Source organism: Nansenia antarctica (genome assembly GCF_963989245.1).
Source record: "Nansenia antarctica genome assembly, chromosome: 1".
In the NCBI taxonomy this organism is placed as follows: Eukaryota; Metazoa; Chordata; class Actinopteri; order Argentiniformes; family Microstomatidae; genus Nansenia; species Nansenia antarctica.
Window position 1 is genome coordinate 35,783,274 of NC_137674.1, and position 21,188 is coordinate 35,804,461.

A 21,188-nucleotide genomic window follows, 5' to 3' on the forward strand; every position below is an offset into this window, starting at 1 on the left:
CCAGGGCACCTGTGGGTGGGGTACAGACCCCCCCCTCTACACCAGGAGCCAGAGCACAATACAGTTTGCTGCTATAGTGTATTGATCGCGTATGATTGATTGATCGCAGTTGGTTTATCCCTTCTTTAAAAAAAAAAAGAACAAAAAACACAAGAAAAAAAGAACAAAAAACAGTCAGTGACTAAATCTGTATTTAACTCGTAGACATAATTTCTTGAAGAGAAATGGTTTTATTTTAGATTTATTTTTTCTTCCATTTAATTGTTTAAAAAAATTGAATACAAATAATGCATTGTTGCAAAATTAATGTATGTATATATTTTTTGACCTAAAAACCTTTGAGGAATTTAAAGTAATGTTGCTTGAGTTAGATGTGCAGTGAGCAGAAATAAACTGTTCCACTCTTTTTTGGGGATGATTTAATCAATTAGAATTAAACACTGTAGGTGAAGGTGTCCGTCTGATGTCCCTGGGCCCTGCTCCAGATCTGGACTGCTGGCCCTGTATGTGTGTCATGCAGGGTCCTGTCGTGTGTGTGTGTGTGTGTGTGTGTGTGTGTGTGTGTGTGTCATGCAGGATGTCTGTGTGTGTCATGCAGGGTCCTGTCGTGTGTGTGTGTGTGTGTGTGTGTGTGTGTCATGCAGGGTCCTGTCGTGTGTGTGTGTGTGTCCTGTCCTGTGTGTATCATGTAGGGTGTCCTGTCCTGTGTGTGTCATGCAGGGTGTCCTGTGTGTGTGTGTGTCATGCAGGGTGTCCTGTCCCGTGTGTGTGTCATGCAGGGAGGTGTGTGTGTATGTGTGTGTGTGTGTGTGTGTGTGTGTCCTGTGTGTGTGTCATGCAGGGTGATGTCCTGAATTGAAGATTCTCTCTTTAACCAACTGACAATCTAACGATTTAACTTCAGGCAACAAACTTAACGATGTTGTCTTCTCAATTAGGCCCCTGATGATAGTTGTCGATGGTACATTTTCACAGAACAATCCCATTATTGCCCATCTAATTAATAATTCCCGCCTGGCCTGATGATGATGATGTTACATGATATATTGATAACTAATTATGATATTGGAATGATATAATACAATAATGTTGTGCAAAGTACAGACCTGTTTTTTTTCTTTTGTGAACTTGCCATACAGACAGTTAAATAAAGCCTTAAACAGGTGAAATGTCAATCACACAAATACTTACATTATTCATATAAAACTGCGTACAGCGATGCCTCTGTAATAATTACATATGTCAATTTTTACACGACATCTTAAGGCTCATGAACACCAGTGAAGTCGTTATGGAGACAGTGATGTACCCATTCAACTAACAAATACAGATAACCCTTGTCGCTTTCAAATTTGGGGGAATAATATTGTTGAAGCATTAACAAAGCAGTTGCCCCTCCTCTCTCCCCCTGTGCTCTGGTGTAAAGGGAACAACATTGTCACAGCACAGAGGCGCCAAAACCCACAAACACACAAACCTGCTAGCTGTTTTATCTTGGCTAGTTGTTTATTATCTTCCCTCGACCGCTTGTTTTTGTAGAGTGCAAACCTTTTTGTTTATCTGTTGTCCTTTATAAGCTAAAGTATTTTTGTGACAGAAATACAGTGTATATTATTATTTTTCTCATGTAGGATCTATAAGTACCTATATACATGAAGTAATCACAGAAAAATCTTTCTTAACCGATTTAAAACCTGCAGGTTACTTACTTACTGTACACAGACTGGAAATAAACCTATTTTTATTTCAGAAATTAGATTATTATTATTATTTTCGGTTAAGCAGCAAATTTCTATGGTCATGTCCAAACCACTCACACATACACAACATATTTAGTTGGATTTTTCGAGTATGCAAGATTAGGAAGTGTTGCAGTATGGGAAACTGATCACAATTAGTATGCTTGAAATGTCAGGATAGTAGGAATACCCTCACCACACTATTTTGGAATTCTGATTTCAGTCCCACAGAAAAAAAACAGGTCTGGGTGCTGAGAAACTGAACCGATTGTGATGAATGATGGTGGAGCTACCCATGATGAGGCCTAGTAGGAACATGCTTACTGCCCAGGCTAAATCTTTACTTGATAGTAGATTGTAAATTGTTCGTAGTACGGTTAGGGTTAGTATGTTTTAAATTATTTGTAAACAGTAGGCAGTATGACTGTTGGGACATGACCTGTGTCATTTGTACAGCTTTATCATTTTTTGCTGCTGTGCTTTCTTTTTTGGGGGGGTGGGGGGGTTAGGGGGAGGGGGTTTAAGGTCATACGGTCATAATTCTGTGATCAACAAAAAACAGCTTTGAAAGCTAACTACTTAGCATATGCTGTAGGACTTGATCAGAGGCTACGGTGTTGTATGACACGTTATGAACCAGGCATGTCATTGGTATGTTAACAGGAGCCTATGTGTACTCCTGTAAGGGCCGTATTCAGATTTTTTAGATCCATACACAATGTTTTTAAACATTCAAGTAAATCTCCTTGCTTCCCTCAACGATTTAAGCTCTAGGATACAGCTCTAAAATGATGCTGGTCGATGATGTATTTGTGCTTTTTTTTTTTACACAAATCTGACGTTACTAGATAATGTCTCCATTTTCCTCACCTACAGCAGTTATTCCGTAGATTAAAGGTTGACAGTTGGGAAGCGTAATTCTGTTGCCGAAAGGGGAATGTTTCTCTGTACTGTGTGGTGGTGCTGGTATGGGGTTTAAGTGATTTCACTGTATCTGCTGATGAAATGACCCCCCTGGTGACCCTGCCACACTGACCTACATGTTACAGTGAAACGAAACGGAAATGAAATGACTGAAAAGCTATTTCTCAAAAGCATTTACCAAGCATCAGACGTCTTCTCTTTTTTTTTCTTTTTTTTTATTCCATAAAACTACAATACCTCATACCTCGTTTATAGGAAAAAACATCTTCGTCTAGTGTTCGATGGTTGTCCTAGAAATAAGTAACTTCAGTTGTCCCTGTGTGTAGATCATTGAGATTATTTCTCAAATGCTTCGTTGTTTTTCGGCCATTTACTGTCCGTTAGAATATGTGTCCTTTTCAGACTACTTAAGTTACTGAGTTGGGCAGACACACGTACGTATTGACTGAAGTGTGCTAATCTGAAATATTTGACAAGTATATCTATAAAGTGACCACTGCGAATGATAGCTTATTTTTTAGTGAACTTAGGAAATTGATTGACCTTACTTATACTAAAAATAACGCCCTCAAACTCCTTGCTTGTGTAATTTCACCAACGTGTTTCCCCTTTGTGACATCAACTAGTTCTAGAATATCTAGAAATTGTAACCAAGTTCAGGGTTCTAGAAAATGTAAAAGATGTGAGAGATTAGTTAGGTGAAATTAAAATGACAATGGTCGAATATGCACTGATCGTCTATAATATTATCAGCTTTTTTCACAAAAAAAATATTGTTCTGAGAAGAAGAATAAAAAAATATTATAATAAAGCTATTTACAGGGTGTAAGTAACCTTTGCTGGCCAGGGAACTAACTTCTGAACTATCCATACAGTTCAGAGGTCAAACCTGGCTGAAGAGCAAAGAGATTTTAAACGCTCGCACCCTTCTTGTACTGTACATATTCATGTACCTCAGTGGTGGTGTGACTGTGTGACCCTTAGCAGTGGTGGGTTGTGTGTCCCCCCCCCTTACACGGAGGGGGGGGGGGGGGGCAGGACCCCATGTCGCTGACCTTTTCAGCTCACTAATAAGCTCACCGATTTGCCTTACCCAGTCTAACTCTAGCCCCTAAAGTACTTGTTTAAACGGAAACACTTAACCAGGAAGTAATGCTTATACATTATATTCTTGTAGCTTAACAATAGATCAAAATAAAGTGTTTTCCAAGTTAGGGTACTTATCTTATCTACAAAAAAGTGGCGTACTATGTCGGTAGTCACGTGGTACACCTTTTCAACCATTTCTGGTTTGGATACTTTTTCTTTTTCTTTTTTCATGTTTTCCTTGTTGAATCTTGAAAGCTTATTTAATTGCTCACTTCTGCAGATGATGTCATACTTTTGAACAAATGCAAGTGTTTAACAATTGGGTAACCTTGTAAAAGCGATTCGAAATGTGCGTGCATACATACATTTTTTATGTCTGCTATTTGTGAATACATTCAAGAATAGCTTTAGATTGCTGTAGATAAGTATTGTCAATGTTGATTCACCTGCTTCTCAGAGAGTCTCTGTGATTGACTTGACAAAGTTCAATAACTGTATATTTTGTATTATGTTCTAGCTCCAAAGGAAAGACAGGAAAAAAAAGAAAAAAAAATGTTACAAAGCTTTGTTCCCTGAACTAAATTGTACTATTTTGTTGAGTCGATTGAACAAATTGCATTCCTTGCTTGTGAATTGATGCGTTTTCTCTTCTCTTCTCTCTCTCTCCCTGAATCTCCTCCTCCCTTCTTTCCTTCCCTCTTCTTTCTTTCATTTTTTTTAGCTTTTGAAGTTTGAAAATAAAATTTCTAGTTTGCAGAATGTATCACTTAAATAAATGGGTTGTTACCTTGACTAGGTTCTCTCATTTCAGCGACCTTCATCTGTTCAGCTCATTGTGTCTGAAATCCTTCTTTGTCACAGCTAAGCTGTCTCTCATATGGGCCTGCGTGCTTGGACGACTATCTGACAGGTTATTCATGAATATTTAACAAACGCATCAAGGACTTGATGCCCGTGATCCCTTTACATACACCGTACATGATCCTACCCAGCAGACCTGCCTTTCCTGGCTCTCTTTATAGTAGCGACAGTGTTGTGTGTAGGTTGCACTGTGCTGTATGCAGTATGGACCATGTTCACCATGAGTAGATGATCCTTAGAGATCAAGTAGCAGAGGACCAGGGAGGGTGGTGCTGTCGTCCAGTACGACACACATTCACACAGGGATACACACTTCCACATACACACTCACACAAGGATACACATTCCCACAGGGATACACACTCACACAGAGATACACACTCACACTTCCACAGAAAAACACTCCCACAGAGTAATGGTAAATGGACTGCACTCATATTGTACTGTATGTCTTATTCCAAAGGCACTTTACAATGGCCTCTCATTCACACACACATTCACACACCAGTGGTCATGCTCATTGGGAGCAATCTTGGGGTTCAGTGTCTTGCCCAAGGACACCTCGACACGAGGCCAGCCGGGGATCGAACCGCCGACCTTGTGATCATTAGATGACGGCTCTACCTCCTCCTGTCTGTCTGGGTGCATGGTAAGAGCTGTGTGTCTGTGTGTGTGGGTACATGGTGAGAGCTGTGTGGGTGTGGTGGGGGGGGTGGGTGCATGAACTGTGTCTGTCTGTGTGTGTGTGTGTATGGTGAGAGGTGTGTGTGTGTGCGTGTGGGGGGGTACATGGTGAGAGCTGTGTGTGTGTGTGCATGTGTGTGTGTGTGTGTGCGTGCGTGCGTGCGCGCGCATGGTCAGAGCTGTGTGTGTGGGTGTGTGTGTGTGCGCGCATGGTCAGAGCTGTGCGTGTGCGTGCATGGTGAGAGCTGTCTGTGTGTGTGTGTGTACATGGTGAGAGCTGTGTGTGTGTGCGTGCGCGCATGGTCAGAGCTGTGTGTGTGTGTGTGTGTGCATCATGGTGAGAGCTGTCTGTGTGTGTGTGTGTGTGTGTGTGTGTGTACATGGTGAGAGCTGTGTGTGTGTGTGTGTGTGTGTGCGCATGGTGAGAGCTGTGTGTGTGTGTATACACATGGTGAGAGCTGTGTGGGTGTGGGTGTGGGTGTGTGTATATACACATGGTGAGAGCTGTGTGTGTGTGTATATATACACATGGTAAGAGCTGTGTGTGTGTGTGTGTGTGTATACATGGTGAGAGCTGTGTGTGTGTGTGTGTGTGTGTGTATACATGGTGAGAGCCGGGGCTCAGGGGCAGGGCAGCGGTGCTGTGGGAGGGATTACTGTAAATGTCAACATAATATCATGACCGCGTTGGAAGGTCAGACGCTCAAACGCTGCTAGCAAGCAGCAGCCGAACAGATCAGGTATAATTTGGATCGTTGCGATTCCCCTGATGAATGAGCCGGGTTATTTATTCTAAATTTGAGACATTAAGTTGAGACGTTATTGAGTTACATAAAGCCTCCTGTCTTTATCCATCACAGCCTGGGCTAATGGAGGTGGACCGAGGGTCTGTGTCGTGTGTATCCTGGATACCGTTCTCAAAAAGAATGAATAGAATAGATTGAATAGAAATATTTTCATTTATGAGGTTTTCAACAAACAATTTGTGCCTCTCAGAATCCAGGTCTTGATATTGTATTTTGTTCATTCATATGTCCCTGTCGCCCCCCCCCCCCCTTCTTGTCCTCCGTCTGGTCTCCCTGTTCAGTCCTGTCAAAGGGGACGGGAAAAATGACCAATGTCCGTCCCACTTACTGGTAGAGCCAGCCAGCTAGCTAGCTAACCAACCAGAGGGGGGCACTGTTATTAACTGTGTCAGTTAGACCTGCGTGAAGCTACTCATCCTCACTGCAACACCTTTTTGGGGGGGGGCGGTGAACAAAGGCATACAAGTCAGGGACAAGAATATACAAATGCAAATTATATAATTGACTTAATAAAAACAAAATTAGAGTTTTATTTTCTTTATCCCCCATTTGGTGTTTGATCAGAGAACTAGAACACCTTTCTTTTCTTTTCTTTTTTCTCACTGTAACACCTTGATGGGAGTGTGAGAGCAGACATCTCACCCACGGTGACAGTTGACTAACTGTAGATAGCAGAGACTAACATTTTTTGTCCGATTTTACCGCATTGTATGACACTGTAATGTACCTCACTTTACCTCAGACTGTATGCTAACAAGCTAATTAGTTCATTCCATGATGTGACCGCCTGGCTGCGTCTGAAAGCTCCAATGGAGCCCCCCATCCTCTCTCCCTCTCTTTCTCCCTCTCTCTCTCTCCCCCTCTCTCTGTCTCTCTCTCTTTCTCCCTCTCTCTCTCTCTGTCTCTCTCCCTCTCTCTCCCCCTCTCTCTCTCTGTCTCTCTCCCTCTCTCTCTCGCGCGCGCGCTCAGAGATCAACACGCTGTCGTGTATCTACATATTTCGTCCTCCTATTGTTTCCTTTCCGTGCGATCGTCGTTCATATGTGGCCTTTTACTCGTTAGACTCCGAGGCCACCTGCCGCCCTCGTTACTGCCCTTACATCCCCCCCCCCCCGCATCAAACACGGCCGCATCATCGACGGTGGCGGCGGCGGCCATCATCAAATGGAGCCCTGGCCTTGTCATCCTAGCCTGGCATTGTTTAGCGCATGTCATGCTCTGTTTGTCATGGTCGCAGCGAACCCATCTGAGCCTGACTAAGGAAGGAGGCGGGGGTGGCGGGCAGGGGGAGGGGGGCGGAGAGGTGGGCTCGATGCATACTCTACGAACGGTTTATGCACTGAGGTCACCGAGCTCTCTGTGTTCGCCGGTTTCACTCGCTCTTGAACGAAAGGCAGCGTAGCAACAACCCTTTCCAGGTTTGCCTGCCTTGCCTTGCCTTGACTGGTAAGAATCTAAATGCCTGCCAATGTTCAACAACAACTTGATTCTTTGAGAGGGATAATAAAGCATTTAACTGATACGGTCAAATGTTTCATAAACAGGGGTCATGGACCCCCCCTCCCCTCCTTCAGCTTCAGACCGTTGATTAAGATTCAAGAGAGACACACTTGACAAAAGTCGAACCCAACATAACTCTACATAATAATCTCCTCGAAAAAAATACATCACATTTAATCAACGTCGAAACATGGCGTCTTGCTTTCTCCTATTGTGCTAACCTCTCTCTCCTCTCCCTCTCCCTCTCTCTCTCTCTCTCCATATCCTCCATCCGTGAGTGTACTTGTTGCCTGAGGTCAGTTGGTCACAGAGCACACAGGCTTTTCTCACTTGGTCGCGGCGATGCAATGATGGGAGTGTACAAACAAGAGTATCAGGCAGGGATGACATCTAGCTGTTCATCCCCCCACCCTCTCCCTCCCTCCCTCCTCTTAGTCGCCCTTCCCCCCCCCTTCCCACAGACATAGACACACTGTATCTCTCTCACACATACTCACACACACGTTCTCTTTCTCTCTCTCTCTCTCTGTCTTTCTCTCTGTCACTCTTACTCACACTCACACACACACACACACACACACACTAGTACACACACACACACACTGTGGGAGTTTGCGTGCCCTGCGTGACGTGGGTTACACAACCCCCCGCCCCCCACCCTGGGAATCCCAGGCCAGCTCATTACCCTGCACCCCTGAGCCCTGCCCCCCCTGATCCCCCCGCACCCCTGAACGCATCCCTGAGCCCCCCCCCTGCACTCCTGAGCCTGCACCCCTGAGCCCCCACTGCACCCCTGAGTCCCCCACTGCACCCCTAAACACCCCCCCCGCAACCCTGAGCCCCCCCGAGCCCCCCCCACCTGCACCCCTGAGCGCACCCCTGAGCCCTCCCCCTGAGCCCCTGAGCCCGCACCCCTGAGCCCCCCCCCCAGCAAATGTAGAAGAGGAGGCCTCGTTAACAGACCCGCGGATGCACTCATTAGCATCAGCACCTTTCCTCGTTAGCCCCCCCGGATCAGCAGCATTCTCTCTCACCAACACTGTTCCCCCCCCCCTCATTCCTCTGCGCTTCTGACTGGAAGGTTTAGGATTAATGTCAGCTAATGGCCCCATGGGTCACAACTGTTGTTTCTGTCCAGATATTATGGGACTGATCTGTCCCTGATTTGTGTGAGAGTAAAAAAAAAAATTTGTGGTATTTGTTGACAAACCACCCAGCTCCCACCAACCCCCCCCCTCCTCCCTCACCCCCTCATATTGTGTCGTAGGGAGAGAAAAAACCCCAGTGATAGAATTCCCCTTGTTTGTGTGGCTAGTTTCAGGGATTAAACCCTCCCATTTGTCACTCTCTTTCCGGTGGGGTTAATTTCCTACGTCTTGATATACAAGCTGAAAATAATGAGCTGAAATTATGATTTTTAAAATCTTTTTGTCTTTCTACCGCCGGTGGCCACGTACATACATATTCATCCCATCTGGTTTTACAGCTCCGAGGATCGCTGATGTGGGTTGTGTGTTTGGTAGTTTTTTCTTTCGCATTGCCATGAGCTTGTTGTTCAAGTCCTTAGCTGCCCTGTTTCTTAATGCCTCCCACTCCCCAAGATCAGACAGGATGTCTTTTAGTTTAGATGAGTATGTAACCTGGCAGAGGGTTCTTTCCACTCTATGACTGCTGTATCTATGTAGCATCTATTCAGCGTGGTTTATCTTTTTTTTTAAGTTATTTTTTTCTGAGTGGGGCAGTCCCACTCATATTTAAAAAAAAATATTGGACAGACATGAAAGTAAGGAGAAGAAGGGAGAGAGGGCATGTCAGCAGGGCATGGGCCGGATTCGAACCTATGCAGTCATATGTAGCACTGTAGACCACGGTGCTAGACCACTGGACCACCCCAGGCCACTGACTGTATCTATATAGCATCTATTCCACTGTGACTGTATCTATATAGCATCTATTCCACTGTGACTGTATCTATAAGCATCTATTCCACTGTGACTGTATCTATAAGCATCTATTCCACTGTGACTGTGTCTATAAGCATCTATTCCACTGTGACTGGTATCTATATAGCATCTATTCCACTGTGACTGGTATCTATATAGCATCTATTCCACTGTGACTGGTATCTATATAAGCATCTATTCCCCTCTGTGACTGGTATCTATATAGCATCTATTCCACTGTGACTGTATCTATAAGCATCTATTCCACTGTGACTGTATCTATAAGCATCTATTCCACTGTGACTGGTATCTATAAGCATCTATTCCACTGTGACTGGTATCTATATAGCATCTATTCCACTGTGACTGGTATCTATATAAGCATCTATTCCCCTCTGTGACTGGTATCTATATAGCATCTATTCCACTGTGACTGTATCTATATAGCATCTATTCCACTGTGACTGGTATCTATATAGCATCTATTCCACTGTGGCTGTATCTATAAGCATCTATTCCACTGTGACTGTATCTATAAGCATCTATTCCACTGTGACTGGTATCTATATAGCATCTATTCCACTGTGGCTGTATCTATATAGCATCTATTCCACTGTGACTGGTATCTATATAGCATCTATTCCACTGTGACTGGTATCTATATAGCATCTATTCCACTGTGACTGGTATCTATATAGCATCTATTCCACTGTGACTGTATCTATATAAGCATCTATTCCACTGTGGCTGTATCTATATAAGCATCTATTCCACTGTGACTGTATCTATATAGCATCTATTCCACTGTGACTGGTATCTATATAGCATCTATTCCACTGTGACTGTATCTATATAGCATCTATTCCACTGTGACTGTATCTATATAAGCATCTATTCCACTGTGGCTGTATCTATATAGCATCTATTCCACTGTGACTGGTATCTATATAGCATCTATTCCACTGTGACTGGTATCTATATAAGCATCTATTCCACTGTGACTGGTATCTATATAGCATCTATTCCACTGTGACTGTATCTATAAGCATCTATTCCACTGTGACTGTATCTATAAGCATCTATTCCACTGTGACTGGTATCTATATAGCATCTATTCCACTGTGACTGGTATCTATATAAGCATCTATTCCACTGTGACTGTATCTATATAGCATCTATTCCACTGTGACTGTATCTATATAGCATCTATTCCACTGTGACTGTATCTATATAGCATCTATTCCACTGTGACTGTATCTATATAAGCATCTATTCCACTGTGACTGTATCTATATAGCATCTATTCCACTGTGGCTGTATCTATATAAGCATCTATTCCACTGTGACTGGTATCTATATAGCATCTATTCCACTGTGACTGGTATCTATATAGCATCTATTCCACTGTGACTGGTATCTATATAGCATCTATTCCACTGTGACTGGTATCTATATAGCATCTATTCCACTGTGACTGTATCTATATAAGCATCTATTCCACTGTGGCTGTATCTATATAGCATCTATTCCACTGTGACTGGTATCTATATAGCATCTATTCCACTGTGGCTGTGTCTATATAGCATCTATTCCACTGTGACTGGTATCTATATAGCATCTATTCCACTGTGACTGTATCTATATAGCATCTATTCCACTGTGACTGTATCTATATAGCATCTATTCCACTGTGACTGGTATCTATATAAGCATCTATTCCACTGTGACTGGTATCTATATAAGCATCTATTCCACTGTGACTGGTATCTATAAGCATCTATTCCACTGTGACTGGTATCTATATAAGCATCTATTCCACTGTGACTGTATCTATATAGCATCTATTCCACTGTGACTGTATCTATATAGCATCTATTCCACTGTGACTGTATCTATATAGCATCTATTCCACTGTGACTGTATCTATATAAGCATCTATTCCACTGTGACTGTATCTATATAGCATCTATTCCACTGTGACTGTATCTATATAGCATCTATTCCACTGTGACTGTATCTATAAGCATCTATTCGGCGGTGGTTTAAGGAAATGGTTGCAGATGGTCAGTCGTTGTGTGTCACTGAAGGAGGGTAGTAGTATGAGGGTCTGGAGGATGTCTGATTAGTCGGTGTGGGATCTACACAGTAATAATAATAATAATAATAATAATAATAATAATAATTCGGGGGGTTTTAAATATGTTTTTAGGGAATTTCCGCCTTTATTGGGATAGAGACAGTAGAGATTGACAGGAAAGATGGGTGAGAGAGAGAGAGGAGGGATGACATGCAGGATAGGTCGATGGCCCAGAATCGAACCAGGGACCAATGCGATGATGCAGTATGCGCATCAGTGCATTAGTTCTACGCCACTAAACACACCCTCAAGTTGTTTCTCTCCTTACTTCTGATGAACGTGGTGTGAGTGGCCTGCCTCTCTGTCCCTCTGCATGGCCTCAGTGTCGACGTGCTCTGGTGTCTAGCATGTAGCCAGTGGTGTGTAGCCTGTCCTTTTGCATGCTGTCAGACGGTCTATTTTTGCAGACTTCACCTACAACCCCCCCCCCCCTTTTTCCCTCCCCAGGATCCTGACATCCTCTTCTTCCGTGGTTTCAGCTAAGACAGGAGGGCGATGTCTACCTACCTGGCTCTTACCCCCTAAGTGTTTTTCCCTGTTGGTTGCATATTGTCAGATCATCAAGTGTCATATTTTTTATTTTATTTCCTTTGAAATGTCTCTGTTTCATCAGGGTAGACAGTTTTACCTCCTTCCAAAAAAGAAAGATGTGTTTTTTTCTTTACGAACTGGCCTCAGAATCCATCAGCGTAGCTAGGCTACACCCTAATTTTTTTAAGGAACTTGTAGTTCCATTTTGATAACCCACCCTGGTCCATACGTCTCTCCCCTGCCGGGACTCAACATCACATAACATCATTCCAAACAACGGTCTGTTGTGTCCTTTTAGGATTTCTTTTTGTGGGCAGTCCCACTCATATTTTTCTTTTTTATTGACAGATACAGTATAGATTATGACAGGAAGGATGGGTGAGAGAGAGAGGAGGGATGACATGCAGGATATGTCCCCGGCTGGAATCGAATCGGGGACCCTGCGGTACATGGTCAGCGCTTAATCCACTACGCCACCTAAGCGCCCCCTTTTAGGATTTCTGATGGGATTTGAGATCGGCCTACCTAGTGTGCAGCCTCTGTACTAAAGAAAACATTGACGATGTCGATAATGGCATCGGTAATGGCATCAAATGGAGCTGCACAATTGTCAGGGATTGTCTGCCCATATCTCAGGTCAGGATACATATGACCCAGTGTCAGTACTGTTCTTTTATTATTGTCTCCACTGTGTCTTGTGTATGATTGAAGCACACTTCACGCAAGGCCACAACATCCTAACTGTCCAAAGACCCTCCAGGCAAGACCCCAGCTGTCACGTATGTTTGACGACTGCTCAAGTGGGGGCTTTCCTAATAGATATAGATGGATGGATATACTGTATCTGTTGCCTTGTTGTAGAGCGTTTTCGTGGTTCATGGTCAAGAAAGGAACTGTGTGTGGGTTAATTCCATATAGCACGGCCACACAAGACTGTACAATAGGTAGTAAAAAAGTGTTTCTATGGTGCTTATCGAAGAGGTTTGCTAACTGCCATTCAAGCTGATCCTCGGTGTTAACAGGGACCTTTTAACAGATGTGATATCTGTTCCTATGACCACAACCTATAGGTTATAGCACTTACAAACTCCTTTTCCCTCTTAAAGATGTAGCTTACTGTATTTTTCACAAGTGTGCTTTCAATTAATGTTCAGGTTTTGATTGACGAATTACAATAAACAATGGTTCCCCTGTTCCCCAGAGTATACAAATAAAGACTTATGCAAGCAGATAACACTTCCTCCTCTGTCTTCTGTGGTGTGGTACGCATGCTAACATGCTACGTGTCGTTGGTGGTGTGGTACCCAAGCTAACATGCTACGTGTCGTTGGTGGTGTGATGCCCATGCTAACATGCTACGTGTCGTTGGTGGTGTGATGCCCATGCTAACATGCTACGTGTCGTTGGTGGTGTGATGCCCAAGCTAACATGCTACGTGTCGTTGGTGGTGTGATGCCCATGCTAACATGCTACGTGTCGTTGGTGGTGTGGTGCTAACATGCTATGTGTCGTTGGTGGTGTGATGCTAACATGCTACGTGTTGTTGGTACTGAGCTGAGGAAAGGTGACCTTTCACCTTTCAAGTGTGAAGTCAAGTGTCCTCATTTTGGACACACACACACAAACAAACCCCCCCACACACACCCCAACACACATACACACACACCCCAACACACACACACACACAACCATTTCACGTCGTTATGGACTTGTACTGTGGCGCTTATGAGCCATAAAGACTCCACCTCATTGGATGAGATCAATTATAACTGTCTGAACAGACCTTGAGGTTCTGCTAGGAAAACCCAACCCAGCACCTTTAGCTGTCTCCTCTCATACTGTATGTGTGACCTCAAAATGGTGACCGTGAATCTGGTGCAGTGTAGTGTTTGGGTTCACTATTCTTATACCCCCACATAGCGATTGGGTGACAACCCCATTAGCCCCGAGGTTAGTGGGTCAGTGTTGTTGTTGGGGTGGGTGGTCGTCGTTGTTGAACATAAAGCAGTTTTCTACCACTTCCCCCTGCAGTGTGCTCAGGAGAACAGCTTACAGCAGATAGCTCCATGAGCCCTGCAGTTTTCTATACACATGTAGCCAACCCCCCCCCCCCCCCCCCTCCAGTTCCTTCGCTAGGGTAATTGGTTAAGCTGCTTTTCTGATGTCCCCTTCATTAAACGGGACACACACACACACAGTGTTTACAGAGAGAAAACTACATTTCAGGGACAGGTGTGTAGGAGAAAAGACATTTTTCGAGCCCCCGAGGATGTGGGTTCAAAAGCCACAGTGATAGAGAACAAAAGTGCCTGAAGATGGTTAAGATGGGCATTCAGCCCCCCTGTGGTGGCGGGGGGGGGGGGGCTACGCCATCCTCCATGAGTTAGACCCGCCTGGGAGGGAGGGAGAGAGGGAGGCAGGGAGGAAGGGGGGGGAGGAAGGGTGGAGGGAGGGATGGGTGGAGGGAGGGATGGGACGGAGGAAGGGAGGGGGGAGGGAGGGAGGAAGGGGGGAGGCAGGGGGGGAGAGGGAGGGAGGGAGGGGCGGAGGAAGGGAGTGCCCTAATGAATTTGTTTTGATTGAACATTTTGACTTTGAATTGGAACCTAATCAAAGTGAGGGAGGGATGTTAATGAGATGGAGGAGAGGTGAGTGAGAGAGGTGAAAAGCCTGAAGTTTCAAGGACAGGGATATTCACGTTCACATTCACCCAAACTGACATGAAGGTAGTCAGTGACAAAAGAAAACAGGGATATATTTTTGTTGTTGTTATATATTATGACACATTGAAGTTGTAGTCTATTACACAGGGATGTTTTTTTTCCAATCTCTGCTTCATTTTTCATTCCCTGTCAAGTGAAAAATATCTGTAGACATGTTGAACGTTTCAAGGCTGGAAATCTCATGTCAGTTTTGTCCGTCATCTTGAATGGTATAGTGTCTTATACACAGAATCCGCTATTCTGTACCCTGTATAAAAGAAATACATTTTAATCAAAATTAGCCTTGACGTGTTATAGACGGGTCTTTCTTTGTGAGCTTGTCATAATGAAAGACAATTTGAGTAATTTGAAAATGTGTCTGTGCTTAAAAAACCTTCACAAGTCATCTGTGTGGGAAAACGAGCTATTTCTCTTTTCCCTTCGGCAGGTTCTGAACAATAACTTTGTTCACAAAGTATTTTGAATTAAGTTGTGTTTTGTGCCTTGTGTCTTTGTGTCTTGTCCAGAGCTTCAGGAGCGGTTCCTTTTTTAATGCAGTTTGATGATAAGGCTGACTGATTGAATAGGTTCACCTGGGAAGATTTAATGAAAAGTTAGTGAGTGATGTGTAGACTACATTTCGATCATTTAATATTTACGATTGAAAATTATTTTAAAATAAATTTAAAAAGCTATAACAATACTAACATTTTAACATAATATACATTTTTAAATGTAATACTGTTAGGTTTGTAAGGCAACTTATTTTCGCATTCACTCACAGCTTTAGGAAAGTCTTTCGTATAAACATATAACATGTTTGATTCCCAAGGCCTACTCCGGCGCATTGCTTCAATAACACAACCAGCAAACAGCGACGTATAATCAAAGCTTTCGGGAAAAATAACATGTCTTTTGTCTGTGTAGGTGCAATATGTTTTAATTTCTAATAGGCCTTCGTTTGAAATTGCTTACATCATGTGGATGTTTTTATAAAATATTAGCAAGTCATTTAAAATGTGAAATCTTCCTTCAATGCTTGTTTTACTTCACTAATCATGCCTTTAAGGTAGGCTATTGCAATCCAATTAATCAATAGTATTAAATCTTGTAGGCCAACGGAATTCACGTTTATTGGAAGATAATTAGTTTATTGTTATTATTATTATTATTATTATTTTTATGTATTTATAATTACATTTTTCAGTGCACCTGCAACCCCTTCGAACAAAGCTGATTTCAGTTGGGAAAAAAACACATTCCATGTCAAATAAACACATCTAAAAACGAATCCAAAACATAAAAAAAATCTGAAGGGGAAGTTGTGTCGAACATAATTACTCTCCATACTAGTTTAGCGAACTAGCCTACATTTTCAGTTGTATTAGTCTATGCTGCCAATGTGAGGGGATAGGGGACCACTGCTCTTGTTAAGGTTCATTCATGGTTTCCAGAGCGTGGCAGACTCGAGTATCCTCACATTGTCCATCAAGAAACTAGGAAGAAAACAGTGTCCTGGGTGGTCCAGCTCATTAATACCCTCCGGTGCTTGATTTAAGGCTCCCGGTTCAACCGCTGCCAATTAACGTGAAAACAGACAAAAACAGAATTGCCAGGATGGAGGAAGCTAGGTTAAATATTTCCCCCCGTTCCGTACGAAATAATCTGAATAAAACATAGGCCTAACCTCGACTATTTAAGGTAAGAATCATAATTTGTTATTGCCAATATCCTCAAACCAACAGGGTTTAATGATTACACACCAGAAACACGAGGCTCAGCCGACTAGACACGGTACTTTGGAAATACTGTTTCAAAAACGTTGTTATACTTTTCAAAACGACATAGACCAGTGAAAAACCATTGTAGCCATTGTCTTATGCAATCATCCCTTTGAGATTGCATTGTACAACTGGCCATGAAATCGTTTTACAGTGCGTCAATTCATTGTTGACATTCATTGTTGTATTAAATAAGGATGGTCTAGAATAGGTCCTTCTATCCAAGTGGATGTATGTGTGTATATATTTCTGTAGATATAAACAACATGTATTTGATACGTTGCATATGGTTTGTTGCATTGGTTGATACGTGGTTATCTTGTCTTTTTCTTATCTGTGTGTGGGTGCGTCTGTGTGTGTGTGTGTGTGTGTGTGTGTGTGTGTGTGTGTGTGTGTGTGTGTGTGTGTGTGTGTGTGTGTGTGTGTGTGTGTGTGTGTGTGCGTGTGCGTGTGCGTGTGCGTGTGTGTGTGTGTGCGTGTGTGTGCGTGCGTGCGTGTGTGCGCGCGCGCATGTGTGTGGGTGTGTGTGTGTATGTGCGCGCGCGTGCGCTCGATTTCCGTCTATTTAATTGTCAAAATGAAAAATGGTCAAATGATTGGAGTTATCTCATATTATACAGCGACCAATTTCCCTCCTCATTAATAGTGACGACTTCTAAAAATCAGTTGATCACGTCTGTCATAACTGAGACGCATCCAGTCAAAGTTAAAGACCAATGTCATTATTTTAGAGGTGTGTGTGGTATTGGTCCTAATAAGGCAGTTAAAAACCCGATGCGTATAGGCTCGTCTTAATTGGGATGGTCATGGTCAGGCCTAATCCATAGATCGACGCCACTAATATTAGCATGCATGTTCACGTCTAGGCCTCCAGTACTGACTTGAATTAAAAGGGGGTGGGCCTCCGTTTTTTCCCTGTAAACACCGTTGTGAAGGGAGATGACGAGATTATGACGAGATTAAATTCAGAATAGATTTCAAGATCCTTCTGCTTCTTTATAAAGCTCTCACTTTAGGCACAGCACCAGAATATCTGAAAGACCATTTGCTAGCATATCAGCCCAATAGAGCTTTCATCTTTTCTCTATACCACAGAAGAGATTTGGTGAGGCTGCATTCTCGTTTTATGCACCCAGATTGTGAAATGCACTGCCAGTTCTCATTAGGGATGCAACCTCAGCAAATATGTTCAAGTCAAGACTAAAAACCCATCTTTTTAATATTGCCTTTAAATAACTAAATGATTAAATGATGATTATATAATGATTGGAGCACTTTGAGCTGCAACGTTTGCAGGACAGGTGCTATACTAATAAAGGTTATTATTGCCTTGAATCGTTACCATCCACGGTTCTGTGTTGATCGTAAGGGTGCAGGCAACTCTAAGGTAACTCTAAGGCCTACAGTTAAATGTGAGTTGTAGGCTTGCAAACAAGTTGCCTCAGCCGTCTTTTAATCTGACCCTTAGTTTGATCACTAAAGCTTATCAAGGATAAGTTGAGAGACAACCATATCGAATATTGTTTGTTCACTCCATCTGATTTTTTATTAAGCTTGGCATGGTTAATATGGTATGTCATTTGACTCAGCCTTGTCCTTTTCTCTCTTTGTTAAGTTTTGAGTGTTTCAGTTGATGAACCAAAATGTATTAGAGATTATAACATGTAGAGAGAGAGAGAGATCATCAAATGGAGGGCATTTTGTTCAACCAAAGTACATTTCTGTTAAGGTCGTGCACTTTTGCATGGCACCCCTGTGACCTTGTCAAAAGCAATCACCATGGTAATACACACGCTATAGTTTTTTCCCTCTCTGTTTCAGACATAATCTCTTTAATTGGTGTCAGGGTTGGGGTCTCCGTGCTGAAAGAAAGTTCCAGAAACACCCACACACACACACAGACAGATGGACGGACGGACGGACGGACACTCTCACTTGTTGCCACTTTTTAAAAAACGAATAAATTGGGGTAACCGTGTCACTCTGGTGGAACTCGTTAACCTAGTTAGGTTGTCACCGCGAGCCCCTCCGACCCTTCAAGTGTGACTAAACCCTTACACCGAGACCACTCACACCTGACCCCGCGCGCTATCAACTCTCTCTCTGTGTGAAAACCTGTTGAACTACTGTGGTGTTGTATAGTGATTATGGAGGATCAGAGAGAGAGAGAAGGTGTTTGGTTCAGTCCCCGTCGCAGGTGTATAGCCCTCCCCCTGAGAAAGTCTCACCAGCAAAAATGTTCACTTGTATAATATATATTCAATGTGAGGAGAGTTACACTCAAGAGAAGTCCTGTATTGAACAGTTTCTTCCCCAAAGCCATAGCCCTCCTCAATAACTCCTGATCATTGCACCTTGCACTTTACATGTTCTTCAAGTGAGTTCACTAAGTTGTACAGTATATTCATCCACTCGTATTGGTACTGTATATACTGTGTGTCTTAAGTAGTGTTGTGTTGTCGTCTGTCGTCCGTTGTTGTATGTACGGTAGCTTGTTCAGCATGGAGAATACCAAGTCAGGTTCCGAGTGCACTGCACATGACGAATAAAGTTGAATTTAATTGAATTGAATTGAATTGAATTGAATTGAATTGAATTGGTATTGCGATATTATTTTTTTTTTTACCACATCATATACCAGACAGTTCCGGAACATGCTGGATAATTACAGCGATAATGTTGTCCCTATTTTATCGTCAATAGCTTACAGTTTGTGTGGCTGTATAGAGCACCTAAGTCTGAGTGCCTTAGATGTAACCTCAGACTCAGAACAATGGTGTTGACATATCCAGGTAAAACCTGTGTTTGGGAGGAAAGCCAAAGTACAAAGGCAGAGAGAGTCACGCACGCCAACCTCTCATCCAACTCTCAGAGGAGGCCATAAAGAACACATTTCAGAGTTTACTGCAGGTCACCCAAATCACAAACATCTTGTTTCTCTCTCTACTTCCATACCCCCCCCCCCCCCCCTGTCCTAAAGCAATTAAGTCCCTCAATAGCTATCCATGCGCAGTGTGTGAGTGTGTGGAGGGAGAAACCTTGAGGCATACAAAAACACCTCTGCCCCCGAGACAAGTTGGACGTAGCCGTGTCATCAGTCATCACAGAAATGTTTACAAAAGGGACAAAAGAGAAAAACCGAATGGATGTGTGGGGAATGTAGGGAAGAGGTCCAGTTAAGGAAACAGGAAATTAGAGGGCTAAAGAGTCCAAATCATCACCCCCCTGGATGTGAACGCGTCCAGAGAAGCGATGTCACGCCGCTAGAATGCTAGCTTCCACTAATGGCCTGTTTATCTGAAGTAGCATCAGGAATGCTACCTCCTCCTCAATGCTTCTCCAACTCAGAGCAGTTTTTTTTTTAATAACCGCATGACAGAGCTTTCTGTGTGTGTGTGTGTGTGTGTGTGTGCGCGTGTGTTTGTGTGTGTCCCCCTCCTCCCCTGAAATGCCTAATTCCAGTAATGAACAGGGTGCTCTCATATTTATGTTGTTGCCACTGAAAACACTTGAAACATAAGAGGGGTGATAGTAGAGAGTGGGTCGGCCTTTGGGGACCATTTCTCAATATTTTCCCCCCATAGGGCGGAGGGAGGGAGGGAGGAGGAGAAGGCGGAGAAGGAGGAGGAGAGAGGGGGTAGGAGGGCTTCTTTACAATAATCAGGTGACCAAAAGGAGAATAGTGTGGCCTTAACAAGCCCAAATTTAAAAAGAACATCATTTTCATTACGCAGTCAAACACAATTACAAGCAAATGTTTTCTCTGTGGAGCTGCCCCTGCTTTCAGACGCTTTGTCCCCGGCCCCTTAGTCTGAGCAGAGAAAGGCCCTGGTGGTCAATGGGCAGCTGAGTGGCTGCTCAGCAAAGCCCCACGTCCTTAGCCCCCAGCACAGAATGCGTTTTGTGAAGAGAACGGCCATACATTCTGAGCAGATTTGTTGAATTAGAGAGCTCAGCGGGAGATGGGGTGGGGGGGTGTGGAGGGGTGGGGTGGGGGTGGGGGGCTAAGTGACGGGGAGGACTTGTTGCTAGGTGACTGACAGACAACTGCAGTATGCCAGTTCTCAGTGGCTTGGCACTTTCTCTGTTTTCCTTTTTTTTTGGTTTTGTTGTCATCCTTTTCCTTTTTTCCCTCCCTCCTCCTCCCACCAATTTACTTTGGTGCGCTCCTCCTGGTTGTTGAAGTGTTGATAATGGAGGTGAAGAGAAAATGGGGAGAGAGGCAGACAGAAACATGGATGTGTGTGTACGGTGGTATGCTCTTACACGTTATTAACGAACCTTCCGTCAGCAGCTTTTCAATTTCGACTTTGTAGATACTTGGCTAAAACATACTGTTAAAAGGGCAAGCTGTGATTGATACTGTATAATTTGGGGACTTTTAAATTAATGATACATAACATAGCCGTTGATTATTGGAGAATATAACTTAGAAATCACATTTACATTTACATTTTTGGCATTTAGCAGACGCCTTATTCCAAAGCGATT